Genomic DNA, 25,826 nt, shown 5'->3' with positions numbered 1-25,826 from the left:
TGATGAACCTAGCCGAAAGTGAATTTGGAGAAGCCCAAATCACTTTCCTTGCGGAGTTTCCGATACCCTCAAGACGAAGGGAAATAATGCGATTTCTTAGCATGAGTGGATTTGATCGAACAGTTGTGCCAAAGTTTTGTGGCGTGATTACTCCACTGATGGACTTGCTAAAGAAACCTAAAAAATTTCAATGGACAGCGGACTTTCAACAGGCATTTGACTGCCTGAAAGCTGTGATCACCAATGCTCCTGTATTGGGGAATTGCAAGGGATTCTGTGGTCAGATTGCACTAAAGTATCTGATTCTGAAGAGAAATGCCGAGGAGTAGAGGAATGGATGGATCGTGCAGAGACTTTGTTCAAAGAGACTGTCAATCGAGAAGGTTTTCGGTTGGAGGAAGAGGAACGAAGAAAAATGGACTATTATTACACATGTGTTGTTTTCTTTAGATGAAAATGTATATTTACTGTGTGCATTTCTTAGTGGATGGTGCAAAAGTGAAAAATGAAACCATCTTGAACTTGATGGTTTATTTTTTTTTTTCTTGGGGGGAGGTGTCATGTGAGAGCACCTTTAAGACATGGATGTTGAAGCAATCAGAGGGTGGGGGGAACAATGGTGGGAGCCAGGAGGGGGAAAAGAGAGGGGAACACAGGCGGGAAAGGAGACACAGGGACCGCAATGGCCACGGCAAACGCGACAAGAAGGAAAGAAAATAAAAGAACGGAAAGAAGAAACGATCTAAACCCATGTAAATAGCAAAAACTGACCAGAATGGAAATAACATTAGGGGCACATCCCAGGGGCCCCCCCTTGCGAAATTCTTAGCGTTTGTGTGTATTTATATTATGTTATGTATAACAAAAAAAACAATAAAAACATTCATTAAAAAAAAGTTTGTTCGAAACATTGGGTCTCTCAGGGACAATTTAGCATTTGGACTGTCACAACCCAGTAAACTGTGAGCATTTGGTATGACGAGAGTAAGTAAGCTCTTGTTCTGTTCCCTGGAACCCCCAACTCTCCCCATTTGCTTCTCGCTAATTTTGTCCGGCTTCCCTTCCCGCTGGGACACAATCCTACTCATTCCCCAGCCCTCCAGCCAGGTGACCATTACCTGAGCTTGAAACGGACCGATCAACCGGGGGGGGGGGGGGGGGGGGGGGCGTCTCACCAAGTCTAACCTGCCGCCTCTGCCCCATCTGAATACCGAATTTTTAATCCCGCAATTGGCCAGGATGTTTGGACATGCCTGTGGGATCACATGCCTCCCAGGTCACGGTGGGGAGGGGAGTTTACGTATTGTGGTATGTCAACTGGAAATGGGAGGGGTTGGATTGCCCACTATGCCTTCGCTCACAACTGGATCAGCCACGGATGTCAACACCTACAGAGGGACATGCGTGTTGCACTGCCTATTAAACAAAATCCAACACTTCTGGCTTCACCCGGTCACCGATAGGGAGATGGTGCGATCATGATGTGACTGGACTTGTAATCCAGAGACCCAGGCTGGTGTTCTGTGGGACACGGGTTCAAATCCCACCACGGCAGCTGGTGGGATTCATGTTTCATTCATAAAATGTAAACAAGAGGGTCAAGGGGCAATGCGACAGGGGAGTGGTCCAATGGTAAGCTGAGGCCTAAACCAAACTGTAAATAGACACTTGTAAATAGTCCCAGGCCACATATGGGGGACTGCAAAGTATGTGTGTCGACTAAAGGGGGGGTCACGTCCACAGCGGAAGGGAGGACAATTGCCTGTAAATATGTGTGCCGAGTTCGGTTTCTTATTGTCCGTTTGTTTTTGCATTTTCCTTTTTGTTTGCTAATATGTAACCTATGAATTCTCCCCGGTGACTTGGGCAACATTCCTCCCTCCAGCAGCCCTGCCAGCAACAGATTAACCGGATATCCAAATGTGTGGGATCTGACTGTGCAAAAATGGCAGCAGTTTTGGCTCACTCAACAAAATTATCCATCGCTTCTGAGGACTGGGCAATGAAGGCAAATCTGTGGATCCATTTCTGGGGAAAGATCATTCACGTTCTCCCTCACCACCCCCTCTCCATCATTACTCATCATTTCAAAATTAATCAATTAAAATATTGATCAGCCAGCCAATTAAAGGGAGTGATTTCTGACTCAAGGCCATTTGGGCTGGTTATTAAGCAAATGTAACACGAGCGTAATGCTGCTGAAATACCATCAGGAGCGAGTCAATGAGAGAGCTCGGCTCCATCCTGTAATTCATCACCGTTGCTGATGACACAGCAACCAGAAATAAAGATGGAATCTCCAAGAAGAGATCTCTGATTCCTCTTAGTGTTTAGGTTTTGTTTTCTCCTTCAGTTGAGGAGCCTGGAAAGAAGGCGGAGATCTGACTGTTAGACATTGAGTGGGTTGAATTAATGAGAGGGTACCTACTAGGAAGGCGTGATCGGGGAATGTGAATTTAAAACACGCCAAGAATTGGCGATTCTGAGATTCCAACAAAGAATTCATTTGAGTATGGGATGATGCAATGAGTCTTCAATCTCGCATCGTAGGAGGAACAAAGACATATTTATCATTGAGGACGCGCAACAGAGAGAGGGAGAAGAGAAAGAAGAGCAAAAAAGAGGAAGGAGGAGAGGTGGACACGAAATTCAGCAAAGGACTGCCCATGACTGCATTAGCAAAACAGAAAAGATTGAGAAATCTGAGAGAAAGGCAGGTCGGAGGTTAGTGGAGGGTCGATCCCCTGATCTGTTTGGAGCTATGAACAATCAGAACCGGCCAATCAAATCTGTTGGACTGGGAAGAGTTATTTTAGTGCGGTGTTGAGCAGCAAAACTCAAATACAGAAAGAGCTCGTGTGTCGAGTTTGTGAGGGGAGGTGGGTAGGATTTCGAGTCTTTTCCAAGATTTAAATCGTCAACAAATACACCAAAAAAAAAGGCTGTGCTTGGAGAGAAGGGGACATCCCACTAAATCCTCTCTTTCAACCTTCCAAAAGGTGTTTAGCATTCGTAACATAGAATATGTACAGCAGGGAAAAGGGCCATTCGGCCCAGCACATCAGTGTTGACCACAAAGCAACTCTCCAGCATAACCCAGCTCTTGGTCCGTAGCCCTGTACGGTACTGCACTTCCAGGACATATTCAGGTGTATTGTCGAAGGTGATGAAGGTCCCTTCCTCTACCACCCTTTCAGGCAGCGAGATCCAGCTCCTCACCACCCACTGGATGAAAATATTTCTTCCCAACTCTCTTCTCGTCTTTCTCTCACTTAGTTAAAATCTATGCCCCAATGGTTATTGACTTCTCCGCAAAGGGGCACAGGTGCTTCCTATCCACTCTATCTGGGCACCTCGTAATTTTGTTCACCTCAATTAAATCACCCCTACAGCGCCTATACTTCCTCAGGAAACTAAGGAAATTCGGCATGTCCACACTGACTCTTACCAACTTTTACAGGTGCACCATAGAAAGCATCCTATCAGGCTGCATCACAGCCTGGTATGGCAACTGCTCAGCCCAGGACAGTAAGAAACTACAGAGAGTCGTGAACACAGCCCAGTCCATCACACGAACCTGCCTCCCATCCATTGACTCCATCTACACCTCCCGCTGCCTGGGGAAAGCGGGCAGCATAATCAAAGACCCCTCCCACCCGGCTTACTCACTCTTCCAACTTCTTCCATCGGGCAGGAGATACAGAAGTCTGAGAACACGCACAGACTCAAAAACAGCTTCTTCCCCGCTGTTACCAGACTCCTGAATGACCCTTGTCATGAGAATGTCACTTTAAGAAATGTTTGGCTGCTCATTTACTGCAGTGATGTCAGAGTGTGGGTGGAGCTGAGCTCTGGCTCTGCTTTTTAGTTTCACTTTGAGAAAAGCTTCGGTGTGTCTGTGTTTTTTTGGTTTGTTTCAGTGTTGGAGCTGAAGTCAGACAAATTAGGTGTACTGTTGTTCTCTCTGCCATGAAAAGACTATCTCTTGATCATTTGGTGAAATCAGAATTATAAATGTTTTCAGTAGTGAATGTAAACCTGATGTGCTTCGGTTAAAAGGTGTTTCTTTTGTCTTCTGGATGTTGTTTGGGAAGTTAAGGATTACTTAGTGTTGTATTCTTTGGGGGTTGTATTTGAATTAATGGTTGCGAAGATGTTTACTGTCTGTTTTAAAAAAGGTTAACTTGAGTTCATGGAATAAACATTGTTTTGCTTTAAAAAATACTTTTCCATTTCTGCTGTACCACACCTGTAGAGTGGGCCGCGTGCTCCCCATAACCACAATCTATTAAACGTTGTGGATCAGGTGAACTCCATGATACACTTTGGGGTCCTCTAAACCCTGGCCCATAACACCCTCTTATGGACGGAACTGATCTCTTCACACATCTTCTCTACTGAGTACTACTGCACTCCTGTATGCTTCACCCGATATCTGTGTCTGTGTATTTACATTGTGTATTTATCGTATGTCCTCTGTTTTGCATGTATGGAATGATCTGACTGGACTGTATGCAGAACAATACGTTTTACTGTATCTCGTTACATGTGTTAATAAAACAAATAATAATAAGAATCGCTTGTTGTCACAAGTAGGCTTCAATGAAGTTACTGTGAAAATCCAATCCAATCCTGTGTTGCAAAGAAAGCAATCCCAGACGATCCAATCTTTCCAGCAAGGTGACATCCTCGCTACCCTCTCCAATGCGTGAATGTGTTTACCCCCTGACTATAAATGGTGAGGAGACCACAAGCGGTCTCCTAGTCTTTTACACAGTTCCAGCATAACCTGCCTGCTCATACTCAATAGGTTAAATTCTACAGGCTCCCGACATCCGCCCTCCACTATCCACCATGCCCCCCGCACAGCCCCCTCCCCAGGATCTGCCAGCCCGGCCCCAAAGAGGCCACCCGAATGTCCGGGTCCATCGCCGAACATCGCCCCGTCGGTTTACCTGCAGTACCGGCAGTGGCCACCGCTCCTGCTGGTGGTGCCGGAATGCAGAGCTACTGCCCTCCCAATTGGTTGCTAGGTCTACGAAGCAGGACCTTCTCCTAAAAGATGGGCAGAAGTCCCGCCTCACACTAATTAAAGGGCCGTCGCCCCCCCAAAAAGTAAAGGGGGCCGAGCTGAAGGAGCAGTGCTGGGCTTGACCTTGACATTTACCCTGGTGCGCAGAGAGCCCCGGATCCAGCACTATTTCACAGCCAGAAATAAAGCATTCTGGATTATGTACCATTCATGGTAACTGATTGGTGTTGGATTGAAAGCCAATGTCCAGGACTCAAAGACCATCTCATTGGCATCGCATTTCCAATTCTCAACATCATCGCAAGGACAATTAGAAACAGGCGCCTGCCAAAGGATTGAGTAACACAGACAAAACGTCTTCCTTTCTCCTCCTCTTCGACCTGGGAACGAGGCCAGCCTGACCAAAGAGCGTCTTTGTCTACGGATGTGCGTTTCTGCTTCTTCCTGCCAAATGCTGAGTTCGAAATGAAATCGCCTGGCAGCTTCTGTACCCACTGGGCACCAGGACACGGTGCAAAGAGACTCTTTATTTGATTGTGTACAAGGTTACTCGCTGTCTCGTGACTATGGCTTGATTCAGACTGTTTCCCGTAACACGAGGAGAGTCACAATCCGCAGACAGTTGTATTGTTCCTCACATTAGGGTCAGGGGTGTTCAGTGATTTGGGCATTCCAATCGGGATGGAGCGGGCCTTAGGAAGGGGGCGGGCAGAGGTTTTGGGGCCCCGTGCGGGTGTGTGAGACACCCAGTATATGAAGTAAAACCCATATCAATCTGGTGCCGTCCAGGGCTCACACACCAGATGCGGATGCCGTTCCTTGTCTTTCAATTAGACACTTCACAGCCTTCTGGACCCAACATTGTGTTCAACAATTTCAGACTGCAACCTCTGATCCTCTGTTTTGCTTCCTTCTCTTTGCTCTGGTCTTAATATTTTTTTTCTCATTTTTGACTTTAGACAATAACGCTTCAGAATTCCGTCATCACATCTCCTCTGAGCCCGACCTCTGCTTCTGGACGTGTCCCATACTACTTCCATTGGCTCTGTCCCTTCAATCAGATGCCAATTAATTTTTAAAATACTTTTATTCTCCTCCTTTTTCACATTTTCTCCCAAATTTACACCCGCCAACAATAAACAATAATCAGTAACAAATATGTCAATCCCCATATCAATAACAACGATCCCATCCTCCCACCAAACCCCAAACATTCGCCCGCATGTTTACATAAACAAATGACAAAAAGGAATCAGGAATCACCCATAGTCGCCATTAACACACACAGCCCCCCTTCCCCCCAACCCTCCCCCCACCCACCCCAACTAATGTTTGATGTTATCCAGTTCTTGAAAGTGCATAATGAATAATGCCCATGAATTGTAGAACCCCTCCGAGCTTCCCCTCAGTTCAAACTTAACCTTCTCAAGAGTCAGGAATTCCAACAAGTCCCCCCACCACGCCAGGGCACAGGGTGGAGAGGTTGATCTCCACCCTAATAGGATCCCCCTTTGGGCGATCAACGAGGCGAAGGCTACAACCTCTGCCTCCGCCCCCGTTTCCAACCCCGGCTGGTCCGACACCCCGAATATGGCCTCCCAGGGGCCCGGGTCCAGTTTCACGTGCACCACTTTAGAAATTACCCTAAAAACCTTCTTCCAGTAATCCTCCAGCTCTGGACAGGACCAAAACATATGAACGTGATTAGCACACCCCCCCCCCCCCCCCCCCCCCGCCGCCACCCCCCCCCCCCCCCCCGCCGCCCACCCCCCCCCCCCCCCCCCCACCCCCCCCCCCCCCCCCCCCCCCCCCGCCGCCGCAACATTCACACACATCTTCTACTCCTTCAAAGAATCAGTTCATCCTCGCCCTCGTGAGGTGTGCTTTGTATACCACCTTCAGCTGTATCAGCCCCAACCTCGTGTCCTCCCACCTCGCCTTGATCCCTATCCCTTCCAGCGGTGCCTTCTCCTCCTCCAAAATAGCTCCGTAAACCGCTGACACTACCTCATTCTCCAATCCCCCTGTCGTCAGCACCTCCTCCAGCAACGTGGAGGCCGGCTCCATCGGGAAGCTCTGTATCTCCTTTCTGGCAAAATCTCGAACCTGCATGTATCTAAACATTTCCCCCTGCTCCAGCCCATACTTCGCTTCCAGCTCCTTCAATCCTGCAAACCGACCCCCAAGAAACAAATCTTTTAAGAGACCCAATCCCCTTCTCCTGCCATTTCCGAAAATTTCCATCCCACTTCCCTGGCTCAAATCTGTGGTTCCTCCGAATCGGCGTTTCCCTTGACCCTGCCCCCAACCCGAAGTGTTGGTGAAACTGCCTCCAAATTCTCAATGAAGCTATTATTACCGGACTCCCTGAGTATTTCCCCGGGGCCATCGGGAGCGGCGCTGTTGCTAGTGCTTTCAATCCCGACCCCCTGCACAAACTCTCCTCCATTCTGACCCACTGCAATAATATCTCAATGAATGTCTCCCGTCACAAAATTTCTCTTTTGTTCTATTTTCACCCCGCCCCTTTTCAAATAGTTAAATAAAGTGCATTTCTAACTTTCCTCAGCTCTGATGTAAGGTCATGACCTGAAGCGCTTCTCTCTCCACAGATTCCGCCAGACCTGCTGAGTATGTGCGAGTCCTTCCTGTTATATCTTTTGTTAACATTTATTTTCATTTTGGTCCGTGGACCCATCATCAGGGTGTGCCTTCAAGCAGAAGCCTAAGTTAAAACAGCCTGCTTACCGGCTGCCCAGACTTCACACTTTAACCACTAAAAATACTTTTTTTTTTAAAGCCATGTTGGGTCTTGTATTATCACAGAACATTCTGGAAAAACTCATCAGATCCGACAGCAGCTGTGGAGAGATAATCAATGGAGATGAAATGAAGATCGCTTATTGTCACAAGTAGGCTTCAAATGAAGTTACTGTGAAAAGCCCCTAGTCGCCACATTCCAGCACCTGTTCGGGGAGGCTGGTACGGGAATCGAACCGTGCTGCTGGCCTGCCTTAGTCTGCTTTCAAAGCCAGCGATTTAGCCCTGTGCTAAACAGCCCCTGTACATCAGATAACATTGTGGATACGATTCAACAGAAATATTTCGAAGAGCGATCTCGGGCACGTTTGCCGGGGTATTCCGCGACGGCTGCAGCGCCGGGATGAAGATCGCTAATCGACTTAGCCGTCATTTGGGGCCTCATGGCAGACACCACGCCTCCAACGCTGGGGAGCTGAGCTCGCCTCCAGCACTGACCCCCAGAGATTGGGCGCCATTATAAAAAGCTGCCCCGATCTCTACACCCCCCTCCCCCACCCTTTTGTGACACCGCCTTCACCACACCCAACCTTCCTGCAGCCCCTTCATACACCCGCCCCCTTTTCATGTGGAAACCAGTGCTAATCGCTGCCTGGTTGAGGTCTAGTTGAGTGGGGCAGGCGCGGCCGTTGGCTCCCGGGCATTGAGCGAATGCAGGGTCGGGATATTTAAGTGAGCCTACTGCTCAAAATTAAGATCCCGCTGGGCGGAGCCAGTCGGGTGACTCGCGATCGACCTGGCACCCGTTATGAAGCCCGATTTGGGGCTCTCCCGGGATTCACCCTTCGCGCCTGGGTGAATCGTGCACCCTTTGAGTCCACATCAAGCTGAAGTGGGGTAAAAACATGTTTTATTGTGTTGTGTTTGCCCTAACCTAGAGACATCTTTATCTGCAAGTCTCCCATTACCAAATCAGCAATCAAAGTCTGATGGACCTCGAGTATTTACTTGCAATCAGAACTTTTAAGGCCTTAAAAAGGGCTTAAAAGACCCTCGGCTCTGCCAGCCCCACTTTGGGAAGGAGGGGTAGGTTATTGAGAGGGGTCAGAGGAGATTTATCAGAATGGTTCCAGCGATGAGGGATTTCAGCACGGGCAGCATGGTAGCACACGTAGCTAGCACTGTGGCTTCATAGCGTCAGGGTCCCGGGTTCGATTCCCCGCTGGGTCACTGTCTGTGAGGAGTCTGCATGTTTTCCCCGTGTCTGCGTGGGTTTCCTCCGGGTGCTCTGGTTTCCTCCCACAGTCCAAAGACGAGCAAGGTTAGGTGGATTGGCCATGCAAAATTGCCCTTAGTGGGTTATGGGCATCGGTAGAAGTGAGGACTTAAGTGGGTCGGTGCAGACAAGATGGGCCGAATGGCCTCCTTCTGCACTGTATGGTCTATGTATCTAGCTCCAAGGTTATCAGGGTTGGAGAATCCGGGGTTGTTCTCAATGGGGAAAAGGAGATTGAGGGGCGACTTGACGGCGCTCCAAGAGGCTGTGACAGGTTAGACAAGGCAGGCAAGGTTGTACAAGGAACACAGATTCAGGATTTTGGACAAGAGGAATTGTGTGGAAGAATGTTTCTGAGGCGGTGAATCTAATGACCTGGAACTCTCAACCTATGAGCCGGTCGTAGAGGCAGTCAATGATTTCAGAAAGAATGTGGGTGGGCACTTGAGGAAGTAGAGCAGGGAGGGGGCAGGGAGTGACTGGATTGTGTTATAGAGGGGCCAGTATGGACTTGCAGGACTGAATGGCCTTCTTCTCATGCCCCAGAAAGACACTTAACACCTTTTATCAGCACCTTAAATACATTTCACCTTCAAAAATAATACATTGCACATTACAGGATTTAATGCTCCTGTTATTATGAAACAGGACATGAACTGACTTAGCGTCAGTGAAGCCATGGGAGGCCCTGATAATATTAATACAGATTCTCAGCTGTCTCTGTGCCAAGGATCCACAGAAGGAAGGTGGGCTGACACCTGTTATTCTCCGTATGTCATGTTCCTGATCTCAGCACGTACCCCGATGACAGAGCCAGGCGGAAGCGAAGCATTTCCCAAAGAGGAATGAGGAGGCAGAGCGAAATCTCAACGTTTAGCGACCCTGGTGGCTGCCCGTCAACTTCAGAAAGAGGCCTCCAGGCTCACTGAGCCTGGGGCTGTGTCGCACTGAAGGGACATACATTGGGGGGGGCAAGAAGGAGGGAGGGATGGAGGGAGGAGCAAGAGGGAGGGAGGGAGGGAGGGAGGAGCAGGAGGGAGAGAGGGAGGGAGGGAGGAGCGAGAGGGAGGGAGGGAGGGAATGAGGGAGGAGTGAGGGAGGAGTGCGAAGTAGGGAGAGGGAGGGAGGGAGGAGCGAGAGGGAGGGAGGGAGGAGCGAGAGGGAGGGAGGGAGGAGCAAGAGGGAGGGGAGAGAAGGAGGGAGGGAAGAGCGAGAGGGAGGAAGGGAGGGTGAGAATGAGGGAGGGAGGAAGGAGCAAGAGGGAGGGATAGATGAGCAAGAGAGAGGGAGATGGAAACGAGGGAGGGAGGGAGGGGGAGCAGGTGGGAGGGAGGTGGAGTGAGAGTGAGGAGCAAAAGGGAGGGAGGGAAGAAAGGACAGAGGAGCGAGGAGGGAGGAGCGAGAAGGAGGGAGGGAGGGTGAGAATAAGGGAGGGAGGGAGGAGCGAGAGGGAGGGAAGGAAGGAGGGAGCGTGAGAATGAGGGAGGGAGGGAGGAACGAGATGGAGGGAGGTAGGAACGAGAGGGAAGGAGGAAGGAGGGAGGGTGAGAATGAGGGAGGGAGGGAGGAGCGAGAGGGAGTGAGGGAGGAGCAAGAGTGAGGAAGAGAGGGATGGAGGGAGGAGCGTGAAGGAGGGAGGGAGGAGCAGGAGGGAGAGAGGGAGGGAGGGTGAGAATGAGGGAGGGAGGAGCGGGAGGGAGGGAGGAGCGAGAGGGAGGGAGGGAGGGTGAGAATATGGGAAGGGAGGAGAACGAGGGAGGGAGGGAGGAGCAAGAGGGAGGGAGGGGAGGAGCGAGAGGGAGGGAGGGAGGAGCGAGAGGGAGGGAGGGAGGAGCAGGAGGGAGAGAGGGAGGGAGGGTGAGAATAAGGGAGGGAGGAGAACGAGGGAGGGAGGAGCAAGAGGGAGGGAGGAGAGGGAGGGAGGGAGAGAGGGAGGGAGGGAGGGAGGGAGGAGAGGGAGGGAGGGAGGGAGGAGTGGGAGGGAGGGAGGGAGTGGAGGGAGGGAGGGGAGGGAGGGAGGAGAGGGAGGACAGGGAGGGAGGGAGGGAGGGGAGAGAGGGACGAGAGAGAGGGAGGGAGGGAGGAGAGAGAGGGAGGGAGGGAGGGAGGGGAGAGAGGGAGGAGAGAGAGGGAGGGAGGAGAGAGAGGGAGGGAGGAGAGAGAGGGAGGGAGAGAGAGGGAGGGAGGGGGGAGAGAGAGAGGGAGGGAGGAGGATAGAGGGAGGGAGGGGGAGAGAGAGTGGGAGGGAGGGAGGGAGAGAGGGAGGGAGAGAGGGAGGGAGAGAGAGGGAGGGAGGGAGGGAGGGAGAGAGAGGGAGGGGAGGGAGGGAGGGAGGGGAGGGAGGGGAGGGAGGGGAGGGAGGGGGGAGGGAGGGAGGAGAGGGAGGGAGGGAGGAGAGGGAGGTAGGAGGGAGAGAGAGAGAGAGAGAGAGAGAGAGGGAGGGAGGGAGGGGAGGGGAGGGAGGGAGGGAGGGGAGGGGGAGGGAGGAGAGGGAGGGAGGTAGAAGGAAGAGAGAGAGAGAGAGAGGGGGAGGAAGGAGGAGAGCGAGGGAGGAGATCGAGGGAGGGGAGGGAGGAGAGGGAGGGAGGAGAGGGAGGGAGGAGAGGGAGGGAGGAGAGGGAGGGAGGAGAGGGAGGGAGGGGAGGGAGGGAGAGGGAGGGAGGGGAGGGATGGAGAGGGAGGGAGGGAGAGGGAGGGAGGGAGGGAGAGGGAGGGAGAAGGAGGGAGGGAGTGGGAGGGAGGGAGAGGGAGGAAGGGAGAAGAGGGAGGGGGAGAGATGGAGGGAGGGGAGAGAGAGGGAGGGAGGGAGGAAGGGAGAGAGCGGGAGGGTGGGAGGGGGCGAGAGGGAGGGAGGGAGAGAGAGTGAGGGAGGGAGAGGGACGGAGGAGGGAGAGGGAGGGAGGAGGGAGAGGGAGGGAGGGAGGAGGGAGGGAGAGGGAGAGAGGAGGGAGGAGGGAGGAGGGAGGAGGGAGAGAGAGGGAGGGAGGGAGGGAGCAGAGAGAGAGGGAGGGTGGGAGGGAGAGAGAGGGAGGGAGGGAGAGAGAGTGAGGGAGGGAGAGGGAGGGAGGGAGGAGGGAGAGGGAGGGAGTGAGGAGGGAGAGGGAGGGAGGAGGGAGAGAGGGAGGGGGAGGAGAGAGGAAATGGGAGGGAGGGAGGAGGGAGAGGGAGGGAGGAGGGAGGGAGGGAGAAGGAGGGAGGGATGAGGGAGAGAGAGAGGGAGGGAGGAGAAAGAGAAAGGGAGGGTGAGAATGAGGGAGGGAGGGTTAGAATGAGGGAGAGAGGGAGGGAGGGAGGGTGAGAATGAGGGAGGGAGGGAGGGTGAGAATGAGGGAGGGAGGGAGGGTGAGAATGAGGGAGGGAGGGTGAGAATGAGGGAGGGAGGGTGAGAATGAGGGTGGGAGGGTGAGGAGATGAGGGAGGGAGGGTGAGATGAGGGAGGGAGGGTGAGAATGAGGGAGGGAGGGTGAGAATGAGGGAGGGAGGGTGAGAATGAGGGAGGGTGGGTGGGAGGGTGAGAATGAGGGCGGAGGGTGAGAATGAGGAGGGAGGGTGAGAATGAGGGAGGGATGGTGAGAATGAGGGAGGGAGGGAGGGTGAGAGTGAGGGTGGGTGGGTGTGTGGGGGAGGGTGAGATGAGGGTGGTGGGTGTGAATGAGGGAAGGAGGGTGAGAATGAGGCAGGGTGTGATGAGGGAGGGAGGGTGAGAATGAGGGAGGGAGGGTGAGATGAGGGAGGAGGGTGGAATGAGGGAGGGAGGGTGAGAATGAGGGTGGGTGGGGGGGGTGAATGTGGGTGGGAGGGGGTGAATGAGGTGGGTGGGAGGTGTGGGTGAGGGTGGGAGGGTGAGAGGGTGGGAGGGTGAGAATGAGGGAGGGAGGGTGAGAATGAGGGAGGGTGGGTGTGATGGGGAAGGTGGGTGTGAATGAGGGAGGGTGAGATGGTGGGGGATGAGAATGTGGTGGGTGGGTGAGAATGAGGGAGGGAGGGTGAGAATGTGGAGGGTGGGTGGGTGTGTTGAAGGGTGAGAATGTGGGACGGAGGGAGTGAATGAGAGAAGGAGGGTGTGAATGAGGAGGGAGGGAGAGAATGGTGGGTGGGTGGGGTGTGAATGTGGGTGGGAGGGTGAGATGGAGGGTGGGTGGGTGGATGAAGGGGGTGAGGGTGAGATTGAGGGAGGGTGGGAGTGAATGAGGGTGGGTGGGTGAGAATGAGGGAGGGAGTGAATGAGGGTGGGTGAGAATGAGGGGGGAGGGAGGATGAGGGTGGGAGAGATGGGGTGGGTGGGAGGGAATGAGGAAGGGAGGGAGTGAATGTGGGTGGGAGGGTGAGCATGAGGGTGGGTGGGTGAGAATGAGGGAGGGTGGGTGAGAATGAGGGAGGGAGGGTGAGAATGAGGTGGGAGGGTGGGTGGAATGGGGTGGGTGGGAGGGTGTGATGTGGGTGGGAGGTGGGTGAGAATGAGGGAGGTTGGGTGAGATGTGGGAGGGAGGGTGAGAATGAGGGAGGGAGGGAGAAGCGAGAGGGAGGGAGGGAGAAGCGAGAGGGAGGGAGGGAGAAGCGAGAGGGAGGGAGGAGGGAGGGGGAGCAGGCAGGGGGATGTGGTGGGCGGGAGGAGCAAGAGTGAGAATGAGGGAGGGAGGGTGAGAATGAGGGAGGGAGGGTGAGAATGAAGGAGGGAGGGAGGGTGAGAATGAGGGAGGGAGGGAGGGTGAGAATGAGGGAGGGAGGGAGGGTGAGAATGAGGGAGGGAGGTAGGGTGAGAATGAAGGAGGGAGGGTGAGAATGAGGTAGGGAGGGAGAGAATGAGGGAGGGAGGGAGAGAATGAGGGAGGGAGGGAGAGAATGAGGGAGGGAGGGAGAGAATGAGGGAGGGAGGGTGAGAATGAGGGAGGGAGGTAGGGTGAGAATGAGGGAGGGAGGGGAGGGAGTGAGTGAGGGTGAGAATGAGGGAGGGTGAGAATGAGGGAGGGAGGGAGGGTGAGAATGTGGGAGGGAGGGAGGGTGAGAATGAGGTAGGGTGAGAATGAGGGAGGGAGGTAGGGTGAGAATGAGGGAGGGAGGTAGGGTGAGAATGAGGGAGGTAGGGTGAGAATGAGGGAGGGAGGGAGAGAATGAGGGAGGGAGGGAGGGAGGGTGAGATTGAGGGAGGGGAGGGAGGGTGAGAATGAAGGAGGGGAGGGTGAGAATGAAGGAGGGAGGGAGAGAATGAGGGAGGGAGGGAGAGATTGAGGGAGGGAGGGTGGGAGGGTGAGAATGAGGGTGGGAGGGAGGGTGTGAATGAAGGAGGGAGGGTGGGTGAGAATGAGGGAGGGAGGGAGTGAGTGAGGGTGAGAATGAGGGGAGGGTGAGAATGAGGGAGGGGTGAGAATGTGGGAGGGTGAGAATGAGGGAGGGTGAGAATGAGGGAGGGAGGGAGGGTGAGAATGAGGGAGGGAGGTAGGGTGAGAATGAGGGAGGGAGGGTGAGAAGCGAGAGGAAGGGAGGGAGAAGCGAGAGGGAGGGAGGGAGAAGCGAGAGGGAGGGAGAGAGGGAGGGGAGCAGGCAGGGGATGTGGTGGGCGGGAGGAGCAAGAGGCGGGGAGGGATGGAGGAGCGAGAAGGAGGGAGGGATGGAGGAACGAGAGGGAGGGAGAAGGAAGAGGATGAAGGCCAAATTAAATGAGGATGAATAAATGGGGTAGGAAAGGAGAATGTATCTCTCCCTTTGACAAAAATGAGGCGGCTTGATTAACGCAGGGACAATTGGAGGGGGATAGAGATAAACCCTTTCATCTCCATGGCCTCTTAATGACACGGTCAAAATGGACTACACAAATCGATTGTAACACACCAAGATGGTACTCAAATTCAGGAATCTTTCAAAAGATTTCAATTGGAAAGAAAAACAATAGAAACTGTGGCTAGAGTTCTTTTGAAAATTGAAAAGTAGCCCTAGTTATTTTAATAGTGAGTGAAATGTTCTGGGGAATGTTAAACTTATTTCACCTGTAAGAAAATGTGCTAATCGTGTGAAATCGGTCTGTATAGATTCAGCATGTACACAGCACAGGATGAATTAGAGTGTGCCCTGAGACACAGGGGTGCCTAAATAACACACATCACAATCCTTCCAGAAAGAATCGTCTGGTATTATTAAAAAGATCATTTCTATTTTCTCAGTAACAGGCGTTTAGGAGAGTTTGAGTCCTCAACAATAACAACATGACAGGTTATATATTTAAAATCCATTTTGGAGAAGGGGGGGGGGGGGGAGAGAATGGTCAGAAACACCCCCTTGGGGGAAAAAACATGTGATGCTAAATATAATTCAACATGCATCATTGATCTGTTTTTCTGCCTGGTCTTGCCATCTTGCGGGGGCTGGTTCAAGCCCCTCTCGTTGAGCAGAAGGGGCTGAACAATGGGAGAGACAGACAGCAGCAGCAGCCTTGCATGGGTTGCAATCTGCGTCGTTGAAAGAGTACCAGACATGGCAGAGAGAGAGAAAAAAACATGTAACCAACCCCACATCGCTGGTAGATGGAGCATCAGATGTTGCCCCCTTTGCCTCTGCCTTTCCTTCAATGCTAATCTGGGAGGAAAACAGCAATTAAACAGGAGCCACCGCGCCTCTGTCAAAACACCATCTTTAAACGTGTCAATATCCCTGGGACCAGCGCCCTTCCCAATCCTCAGAAATTCCCATCTGCAGCGGCTGTTGCAATTTCATCCGTGTGTTGCACTGCGGACCCATTGCTACATTTACTGGAGATTTCCGGCAATCCTACCCAAAGCTCCTGCGTCTGGTCCTGTCTGTGCTGCCTTGTCTTGTCCTGTGCTGTGTTGTCCTGATGTGTTTCGTTCTAAAGTCATTCAGCAGAATCTCAAGACTGTGGCTAGACCGTCACAGTCTGCGTCACTCTCTCACACACACACACACACACTCCCCCTGGGCACTTGTTCAGCTCGTCAGCCAGTCACTGCTGTGTGCACCCCAGGCTGCAAATTCTAGAAAGCACCTCCCTTCCATTCAGGTGATGCTGACAGATTGGCAATAGGGACAAATATTCCGGCTGACAACATACCTGCAACACCACCAACCCCTCGTGATAGGTTTCATGCACAACCGCCCGCTCAATAATATATCTTTGAAAATAAACATATATTCAGGTTGTTTATAAAATTCAAGGATTTTCCCACAACCCAAAATGATATGCAGGGTAGGTGAATTGACCGTGCTAAATTGCCCTTAATTGGAAAAAAAGAATTGGGTGCTCTATAAAAATTAAATTAAATTAAAGGTGTTCACGGCGCAATTTTAACTGATTTTTCACAAAATAATCCCATGTTCCCAGAATAACAAATTTACGTCCATTAACTGTTAAATTTGGTACCATGGGCCTTGTGTTTCATTGTCCTATCATTTTAAGTGGCGGAAGCGCTGGTTACGTTGTATGTGGTCTTTCAACACTGCTATCTACCTCCCCCCAAAAATGCACCCTAGACCAGTGGTGGGCCCAGGGGCCACACGCGGCCCATCTGGGTTCTGAATGCGGCCCCCACGAGACGTTATGTTGACCGTTCCCCGCGCACAGGGTCATCACATTCCAACCGTGTCGGTTTTTTTCCTACTGGTATGGCTGAAGTGATTCGCATATAAAGCGATGGTTAGTGAGGTGAGGTGCGTGCTGTTTGCTCACAACGTTCACTGTGAGAGCCGTGCACGCCCTCTGTGCCGAAAGTGCAAATATTCCTTTTGTTTTTACCATTAGAAGTTGATGACCATACTATTATATAAATGATGAAGCATTTTCTGTAACTCATTATGAAATACGTGGCGTGTATTAGAATCATAGAATCGCTACAGCACAGAAGAAGGCCATTTGGCCCATCGAGTCTGCACTGACCCTCCAAAAGAGCACTGGATCTACTTAATTGTATTCATGGGGCCATTGTTAGTGGACAAGCCCAATTTCAACCTTGCGGACCCCTGAGATGAAGGAGGACCACCCAATAGCTCACTCACTGGCCTAGGCCCTTTAGTCCTTTAAATAAATCCACCACACCGCCTACCTTCAGTTGTACAGGGCATTGGTGAGGCCCACATCTCCAGTACTGCCTTTTGGTCTCCATGTTTAAGGAAAGAAGTAAATGTGTTGGAGGCGGTTCAGAGGAGGTTGACTAGATTGATACCTGGAATGAACGGGTTGTCTTATGAGGATAGTTTCCACTGGAGTTTAGAAGAGTGAGGGGGGGTGATTTGATTGAAGTGTAGAAGATCCTGAACGGTGACAAGGAGGATGTGGAAAAGATGTTTCCCCCCTTGTGGGTGAGCCCAGAACTAGGGGGCACGGGTTTAAAATTAGGGGCCCGCCCTTGTAGGACGGAGATGAGGAGATTTGTCCCCTCTCAGAAGGTTGTGCAACTTTGGAACTCCGCCTCAGAAGGTGCTGGAAGAGGGGGGGGGGTCATTGAATATTTTTAAGACTGAGGTGGATTGATTCCTGTTAGACAAGGTCATCGGTGGGGGGGGGGGGGATAGATGGGGAATGTGGAACCCGACACAAACAGATCAGTGATGGTCTTATTGAATGGCGGAGCAGGCTCAAGGGGCCTCTTCTGCACCTACTTTGTATGTTTGTGCCTCCTTTTCCTTTCTAATTTCCTTCGATCTGTGATCGCTGTAAAATCTATACTTATTTTTCCCACAACTCCGCACTCAAGCCTCAAAAATTAGGTTTGTGCCCCTTCAGCGGCACTGAAGCAACACTAACCAACGTCGCACCCTATGGGACTGCAGCCACCCGCTCTTCGCGCTTCTTAACCTGCCTGCAGCCTCTGACATGATGGAGAACACCAAGCTGCACATGCTTTTTCCCTATTGTCCAGCTGGAATGGGGCTGCCTTCACTCTGTTCCATTCTTATCCATTCAGTTGTAACCAGAGCTCTTATCCGCCAACACATTCTCTTCTTGTAAACAGCACATTCCATCTGCATTCCCATAGGATCAGTCCTTGCCGCCTCATTTCTCAACTAAATGATATAATCTGAAAACACAAAGCCAACGGCATCCAGTTTTACCTCACCAAAGTCCCTCTCAACCCTTCCACCTCCATCTGAATTGTCATGTTGCCTTTCTGACACTGGATTATCAGAAATTTCCTTCAATTAAATATGATGAAGACGAAAACCATTGCCTTTGTTCCCCGCCACAGACTCTGCTCACTTACCACCGATACTATCCCTTTCTTGGGCCACTCTTTTGAGGATGAACCAGAATGTTTTCATCTTTGGGATCTGTGATCAATGTAGGATTTTCAGACATATTGTATTATATGTATTTGATGCAGAAAGGGTTAAAAGTCTAGATTAGTGTGAGTATGATTGTTGAAGTCATGTTTTTAAAAAATCCTGGTTTGAAAGGCAGTTAGGCTTTTTGTAATTAAAGCGTCATAGAAGTTGGGCGAATGGAATTTTGTTTATGTAAAGAAGGTTCCCTGGGGATTATATAATTAGAGACATTGTATTTAGTTTTAGTAAGATGTTGTTGTGAATGGGAGCCAGAGGCTGAAGCAATCAGGTGTTGAGTTTACAGTTTTCAGGTTTAGTTAAAGTGTTCGGTGGACAGACAAGCAGCTTTTCTGAAAGCAGAGAGATTTGCCTGTGAACAGGACAGAAGCAGTTTCTCAAAGGCAGGCAGGTTAGCCAGTAACTTGAGACAGGCAGGAATCTGTAAGCTGGTTCCTGAAGAATATCTATTTCTCAAAGCAGGCTTTCCAAGACATCTCTATTAAGCAAGTATTCCTGGGTCTGCTAACTGTATTTAAAAATGGATTTTGACCCGAGATGGGTGTTGTTTGAGTTGAGATAAAGATAGCAGCTATTGTTTCATTTTATTGTTCAGCATTGTTTAACTGGTAATTGTAAGTTATTGTCTTTATGATATTAAGTTAATAATACTGCATTGGTAATAATATTGTTTTAATATATCAGATCCCTGTGTGTGTGTGGAATCATTCCTGGAGTAAATTATCCTTTTCTCACAGCCTTACAAATTAAGTAAAACATTGGGGGTTTCTGTCCTGTATATAGCAACTGTTGGGATCTGGTCCAGGATTGTAATAGATCCTATTTGTCCCTGAGCTCAGCCGATAAACGCAAATCTGCTCCATCGCCAAAACCGCCTACTTCCCTGTCCATGGTATCACTCATTTCTGCACCTGTGTCAGCACATTTAATTCTGAAACTCTCATCCATTCCTTCACTACCTCCAGACTTGACTATCCCAATAGTTTTCGGATTGGCCTCCCATCTTCCCATCTTCCATCTTCCTTTAAATTTCAGTTCATCAAAATTTTTGATGCTCATATCTTGACTGGCACCAAGTCCCATTCACCCATGTGCTCACTGACCTCCTTGGCTCTCTCAATCCAGCATTGGATTTAAAATGTTCTTCTCTGAGTTCAAACCTGTTTATGGCTTCACCCCTTTCCTTGTCATTAATCCCACAACCCTCCAAGAACTATTCATTGCATCAATTCCAGCATCTTCTCTAATTTCCTGTGTGCCAACATCCAACTTGGCCCCAAAACTCTAAAATTCCTTTCTTAAACCCCTCTTACCACCTCACTCCTCCTGTCTCAATAGCTCCTTGTGCGATTCAGTGTCACGTTCAGTTAGGTAATGTTCTTACAAAGCATCTTCTGATGTTTTACTGTATTGGCAGCGCTATGTAAATTCACGTCATTGTTGTAAATACAGAATAATTAATTAACTGTGACAGATTATAGATATATAGAAAACCATCGATTATTTGGCTGTGACGTCTGTAAATATGGACTAATTTATCATCCCATTAGAACATTTTGTGAAAATTAAATAATTCATTAACTATAAGACTGTAAATATGGAATAATTCATCAACTGTAACAGGTTAAATGTGGAATAAATGCTTATTTGCAAATGTAGAGTAATCAATTATCTAACTGTAACAGGTTAAGAATTGAAGTATATTCATTAATTATAAGACTGTAACTTTGGAATAGTTCAATATCTAACTGCAACATTCTGAAATGAAAGTGTGACAGTTGACATAGCAAATGCAATATATTGATACTACAATTGACAATTTCACTTACAGAAAGTCTTCTTCTTCTTCGATGATTACTCGCGAATGAGTGTGATTGTCCACCTAAGAAATTCCGTGTTATTGGTCACTGGTTCTATGGCTGATTAGCCGGACTAGAGCCGAATCTTTGACCGCACACTTGCCAGGTGTTTGGGGGAGGTGGGATCTCGGGATCGGACAATAACAAAGATTTTTTTTAAATAAATTTAGAGTACACGATTCATTTTTTTCCAATTAAGGGACAATTTAGCGTGGCCAATCCACCTACTCTGCACATCTTTGGGTTGTGGGGGCAAATCCTACACAGACACGGGGAGAATGTGCAAACTCCACACGGACAGTGACCCAGAGCTAGGATTGAACCTGGGATCTCGGCGCCGTGAGGCAGCAGTGCTAACCACTGTGTCACCTTGCTGCCCACGACAACAACAAAGTGGGCTGGTTTAGCACACTGGGCTAAATCGCTGGCTTTTAAAGCAGACCAAACAGGCCAGCAGCACGGTTCAATTCCCGTACCAGCCTCCCCAAACAGGCGCTGAAATGTGGCGACTAGGGGCTTTTCCCAGTAACTTCATTTGAAGCCTACTTGTGACAATAAGCGATTTTCATTTCATTTCAAGTTGATCATGTACCATTGGTTTGATTGTGAATGTCTCCACAAAGTCTTGAACTTGTCTTTTTGGCAGAGCAGTGTCTTGGTGTTGACAAGCTGGTGTTCCACACCAGGGTTTGTACATTCCAGGTTCCGAAATGCAGTTTATCTTTGATTTTCTGATCGTAGCTAGATGAGTTGCTGGATACGATTTTCCAACCAGGTTGGGGATGAAATATATTATTTTTGGGGCACCTCTTCCAGCCCTTTCCCCGTGCGGGTGAGCAGAGTGGATCATGAAGAGAACTTAACACTTGATTTGATCTTAGTTTCAGACTAGTTCGGCACAACATTGTGGGCCGAAGGGCCTGTACTGTGCTGTACAGTTCCATGTTCTATGTAACTGCTCAGTCCTGAAGAAAGGTGCCGAAACGTTCTCCTAGTTCTGGTCCAAGAGCAAGACGACTGAGTCAGACTCCACCGCCTACATGCCAGTCGAAGCTAGGGACTTCCAGATCTCACAGTCCTGTCCTCTCGCTGATCACCACAAGCACCGCCTGTGTGTGTAGGGGGTGGGGGGGGGGCTAGTTTCCTCTAGGTGGATGCCTGGTACGGGACATCTTTTAAGGTGGGTTTGCCGTCGCACAATAGCAGACATGTGGTCCAGTTCCAGTGGCGAGGGAACCTCGACTGTTGAGGATCTCCCTCCAGCTGCAGCCTTCATCCTCCATCGCCGCCGTTGATACCAGATGCGTATTTTCCACCTGATCCACCGTTGAGGACTTGTTTTGGATTGCACTTTATCTGGTTCCTCCCCTCTGACCCTACCCTCATGGGCGACCCTGCCAGGAGTTTAAAACTCCCAACGGCATTGCTCTCGGGATCAAAGAAAAATAACCAAAATCTATAGCAAAGGGAAATAATGTTTGTAGATTTCTTTGCTCTTTAATAATTATGTGCTGGATACAATGGAGTACATAGAATGTTCTTTGGTATTGGGTCATTGCTTTAAGCCAGGATTTTTAGGCTGGCGGTGTTTCCTATCCCATCACCTGAAGAGTTGGCAGAGATTTCCTGCCTGCCCCACAGCCATTTCACACTCCAATGACCAATGAACAGGCGAGACCTCCTCCCCTCATTCAGGAGGTAGCACCAATCAGACTGGCCAGCAGTGACAGAAGCTGCAGTTGACAGGGCTGGGACTGCAAAGGGTCCCCAGAGCTTATGTCCTCGGATTCCAGGAAAAGGTACGTTTTGGGGTCTCAGGGCAGGAAGGATAGGGAGGTGGGCTGGGACTGGGATGGGCGCAGACTCAATGGGCCGAATGGCCCCCTTCTGTTGCACTATCGAGATTCTATGATTCTATTCTAAAGTAATCAGGACCACTGCAATGCGGCACCACCTTACTAGGGGTCACCATGGTGCTAAGTTGGAATTGTATTGTGCTGATTGTATGAATCGGAACCGGAGAACTATGGTTCGTAGAGACCAATCTCCCTGTTAAATGCAGGTGCAAAATTGCTGGCAAAGATTTTGGCCACACGCATAGAGGATTGTGCCCCAGGGGTAATAGGGGAGGACCAGACGGGATTTGTTAAGGGACGACGCCTGATGTCCAACATTAGGCAGCTCCTAAATGTGTAAGGACAAGCCAGGTTTGATCAGAGTATTTTAGTCTGTGTCGGGGGACGAGACCAGGGTGGGTGTCCACTCTCCCCACTACTGTTTGCCCTGGCCATAGAGCCTTTGGCAATGGCGCTGAGAGCATCGAACATTTGGAGGGGGATAGTGGGAGGGGGATAGAACATAGGGTCTTGCTCTATGCGGACAATTTGCTCCTTTATATAACAGACCCGTTACTACTGGGTGGCTAATATATCGATGGCTAGGAAATGGGTAGTGGGGGAGGCGTTGGTGTGGGAGCGAGTGGAGGCGGCATCTTGCAAGGGCACGGGTCTGAAGGCTTTGTTAACGGCACCTCTGCCGTTCTCGCCGGCGCGGTACTCCACAAGTCCGGTGGTCGTGGCAATCCTGAGGGTGTGGGGACAGTGGAGGCAGCACATGAGACTGGAGGGGGCGTCGGTGTGGTCACCGATCTGTGCCAATCACCGGTTTGCTCTGGGGAGGGCTGGGGGGGGCTTCAGGAGGTGGCAGCCGGCAGGGATTTGGGGATCTCTTCATTGAGGAGAGTTTCCCTAGCTTGGAGGGGCTAGAGGAGGAGTTTGAGTTGTCGGGTGGGGACGGGTTCCGGTTTTGTTCGGAGGCAGGTCCCGACCTTCCCTCGCCTCCCACTAAGGGGACTACAGGATAAGGTGATGTCTAAAACAGGAGTTGGGGAGGGGAGGGTCTCGGAAATATATAAGGAACTGATGGGGTGGGAAGGAGTCCCAATTGGGGAGGTGACCAGGAAGTGGGAACAAGAGCTGCGAGGAGTGTTGGAAGTCGGGTTGTGGGGGAAGGCCCTGAGGAGAGTCAATGCATCCTCGTTGTGTGCCAGGCTCAGCCTAATCCAGTTTAAGGTGATCCCAGGGCTCACATGACTGTGACCCGGATGAGTAGGTTTTTGAGGAGGTGAAGGACAGGTATAGGTGCTGTGGGGGATGTCCTGCGAACCATGTACATGTTTTGGGCCTGTCAGAGGCGGAGGGATTTTGGCAGGGATTTTGAGATGTCATGTCAGAGATCCTGGAAGGGAGGGGAGGGGGGACGATGTTTTGGCCTTTGCCTCCCTGGTGGCCCGGTTGCTGGGATGGAGGGAATCGGAGCCTCCAAAGTCGGGGGTCTGGGTCGGTGACATGGCATGGCTTCTTAGGCTAGAGAAAATGAAGTTTGGCTTAAGGGGTTCACGACAGGGGTTCGCTCAGAGGTAGCAGCCGATCATCGACTTCTTCAAGGAAAGCTGACTGTCAGCAGGGAGTGGGAGGGTGGGGAGGGAAAAGGGGAGGCTTGGAAGTGACGTACAATGGCAGGTAGGGAATATACAGTGAATGGTAGAACCCTCAAGAGTATTGAAAGTCAGAGAGATCTAGGAGTACAGGTCCACAGGTCATTGAAAGGGGCAACACAGGTGGAGAAGGTCGTCAAGAAGGCATACGGCATGCTTGCCTTCATTGGCCAGGGCATTGAGTATAAGAATTGGCAAGTCATGTTGCAGCTGTATAGAACATTAGTTAGGCCACACTTGGAGTATAGTGTTCAATTCTGGTCGCCACACTACCAGAAGGATGTGGAGGCTTTAGAGAGGGTGCAAAAGAGATTTACCAGAATGTTGCCTGGTATGGAGGGCATAAGCTATGAGGAGCGATTGAATAAACTCGGTTTGTTCTCACTGGAACGACGGAGGTTGAGGGGCGACCTGATAGAGGTCTACAAAATTATGAGGGGCACAGACAGAGTGGATAGTCAGAGGCTTTTCCCCAGGGTAGAGGGGTCAATTACTAGGGGGCATAGGTCTAAGGTGAGAGTGGCAAGGTTTAGAGTAGATGTACGAGGCAAGTTTTTTACGCAGAGGGTAGCGGGTGCCTGGAACTCGCTGCCGGAGGAGGTGGTGGAAGCAGGGACGATAGTGACATTTAAGGGGCATCTTGACAAATGCATGAATAGGATGGGAATAGAGGGATACGGACCCCGGAAGTGTAGAAGATTGTAGTTTAGTTGGGCAGCATGGTCGGCACGGGCTTGGAGGGCCGAAGGGCCTGTTCCTGTGCTGTACATTTCTTTGTTCTTTGTTTGTTTGTTTGTATAAGGGCAGGGGATTTAATGTATGGGTAGTTAGGGTTTAGCGATGGGGGGGGGGGGGGGGGGGGGAGTTAGTTGGGTGTGTTATTGTGGGGTTTTTGCGTGTGTGGGATGTCTGTTTAGAAAGTTAAAAATGTTAAAACTATAAATGCCTGAATAAAATATTTCCCACAAAAAAAAGGAATTGTATTGTGGTAAATAAGGCAAATGTGGGGGAATGGGAGCAGTGAGGAGCTTTTTAAGGAGATATAACTGGTTTCATGGACTTCCTATTGATGCAAAAGAACATTGATTGGCAGCAGAGTTGATACCAGTCTCTAAACTGCAGGAACACAGTGGGGGGGGAAAGAGGGGATCCTATCCCTGGATAAAAACATGGTTAGATGCCACTAAGTAGATGGCAATGCCTTAACCATTTGTGTGTTGTAAGGCCACTAGGGCCCCTTCCATCCTTATCAAGGGGAGTGCTAACCTTCTCTCCTTTCATACAACACATCCAACTCGAGTGTCGGTAGCTGTATTTATACTCCGAACTATCGATCTCTATTAATATGAGGGTGGCTAATTTCAGATTTAAATCTACACATTATATTTGAATTTCGGACTTTAACGAAGTTCAGTCGCATCGTGAAAAATGTAACGACCCGTAAAATAGATCAGTAAACTGTTTGGGCGTCATCATGTATGCAGCGCAGACCTAATTATGTTAATATATGCAGCGTCTCAGCCAATTGCCTTCCACCTCGCACCTTGGCTTCAGGGAGTGGTTTTAAAGCGTCCACACCACGGAAGGGGAATGTGTCCGGTGCCCGGTGTCTGTGCTAGCAGCGGGAAAGGGAAAAACGTGACAGGGGGTGAGATACATGCGACTGGGGATGATCAGCATGGGGATGGGCAGCACGGTAGCCTTGTGGATAGCACAATTGCTTCACAGCTCCAGGGTCCCAGGTTCGATTCTGGCTTGGGTCACTGTCTGTGCGGAGTCTGCACATCCTCCCCGTGTCTGCGTGGGTTTCCTCCGGGTGCTCCGTTTCCTCCCACAGTCCAAAGATGTGCAGGTTAGGTGGATTGGCCATGATAAATTGCCCTTAGTGTCCAAAATTGCCCTTAGTGTTGGGTGGGGTTATGGGGATAGGGTGGCGGTGTTGACCTTGGGCAGGGTGCTCTTTCGAAGAGCCGGTGCAGACTTGATGGGCCGAATGGCCTCCTTCTGCACTGTAAATTCTATGAAATCACAGTCTCAATGGCTGGCTATCATGTGTCCTCCAACCCCTCAGCCGACTGCGCATGTGCACCGTCTGCCCCTCCTCACGGGGCAGAA

General features: G+C 50.5%; 1 protein-coding gene and 1 non-coding gene across 3 annotated transcripts in view; both read right to left on the bottom strand.

The window, feature by feature from the left end:
• Window positions 1-15,999, bottom strand: part of clip3 (CAP-GLY domain containing linker protein 3) — an 82,968-nt gene extending 66,969 nt beyond the window's left edge. The window contains exon 1 of one of the 2 annotated variants that reach the window (XM_072489955.1): window positions 15,835-15,999. The gene's annotated coding sequence lies outside the window, so the exon portion shown is untranslated. Of the gene's footprint in view, window positions 1-15,570; window positions 15,696-15,834 lie in introns of those variants that run through there. The other variant, XM_072489956.1, reaches the window with a different exon arrangement.
• Window positions 16,000-24,872: 8,873 nt separating this feature from the next.
• Window positions 24,873-24,999, bottom strand: LOC140402576 (U6atac minor spliceosomal RNA). Its single transcript, XR_011938176.1, has one exon. It is a non-coding gene; the product is annotated as a U6atac minor spliceosomal RNA (small nuclear RNA).
• Window positions 25,000-25,826: the final 827 nt, after the last annotated feature.

This window comes from Scyliorhinus torazame, chromosome 25 (genome assembly GCF_047496885.1).
Source record: "Scyliorhinus torazame isolate Kashiwa2021f chromosome 25, sScyTor2.1, whole genome shotgun sequence".
NCBI lineage: Eukaryota > Metazoa > Chordata > Chondrichthyes > Carcharhiniformes > Scyliorhinidae > Scyliorhinus > Scyliorhinus torazame.
Note: the sequence above shows the minus strand (reverse complement) of the source record. Positions and strands in the feature narration are given on the sequence as shown.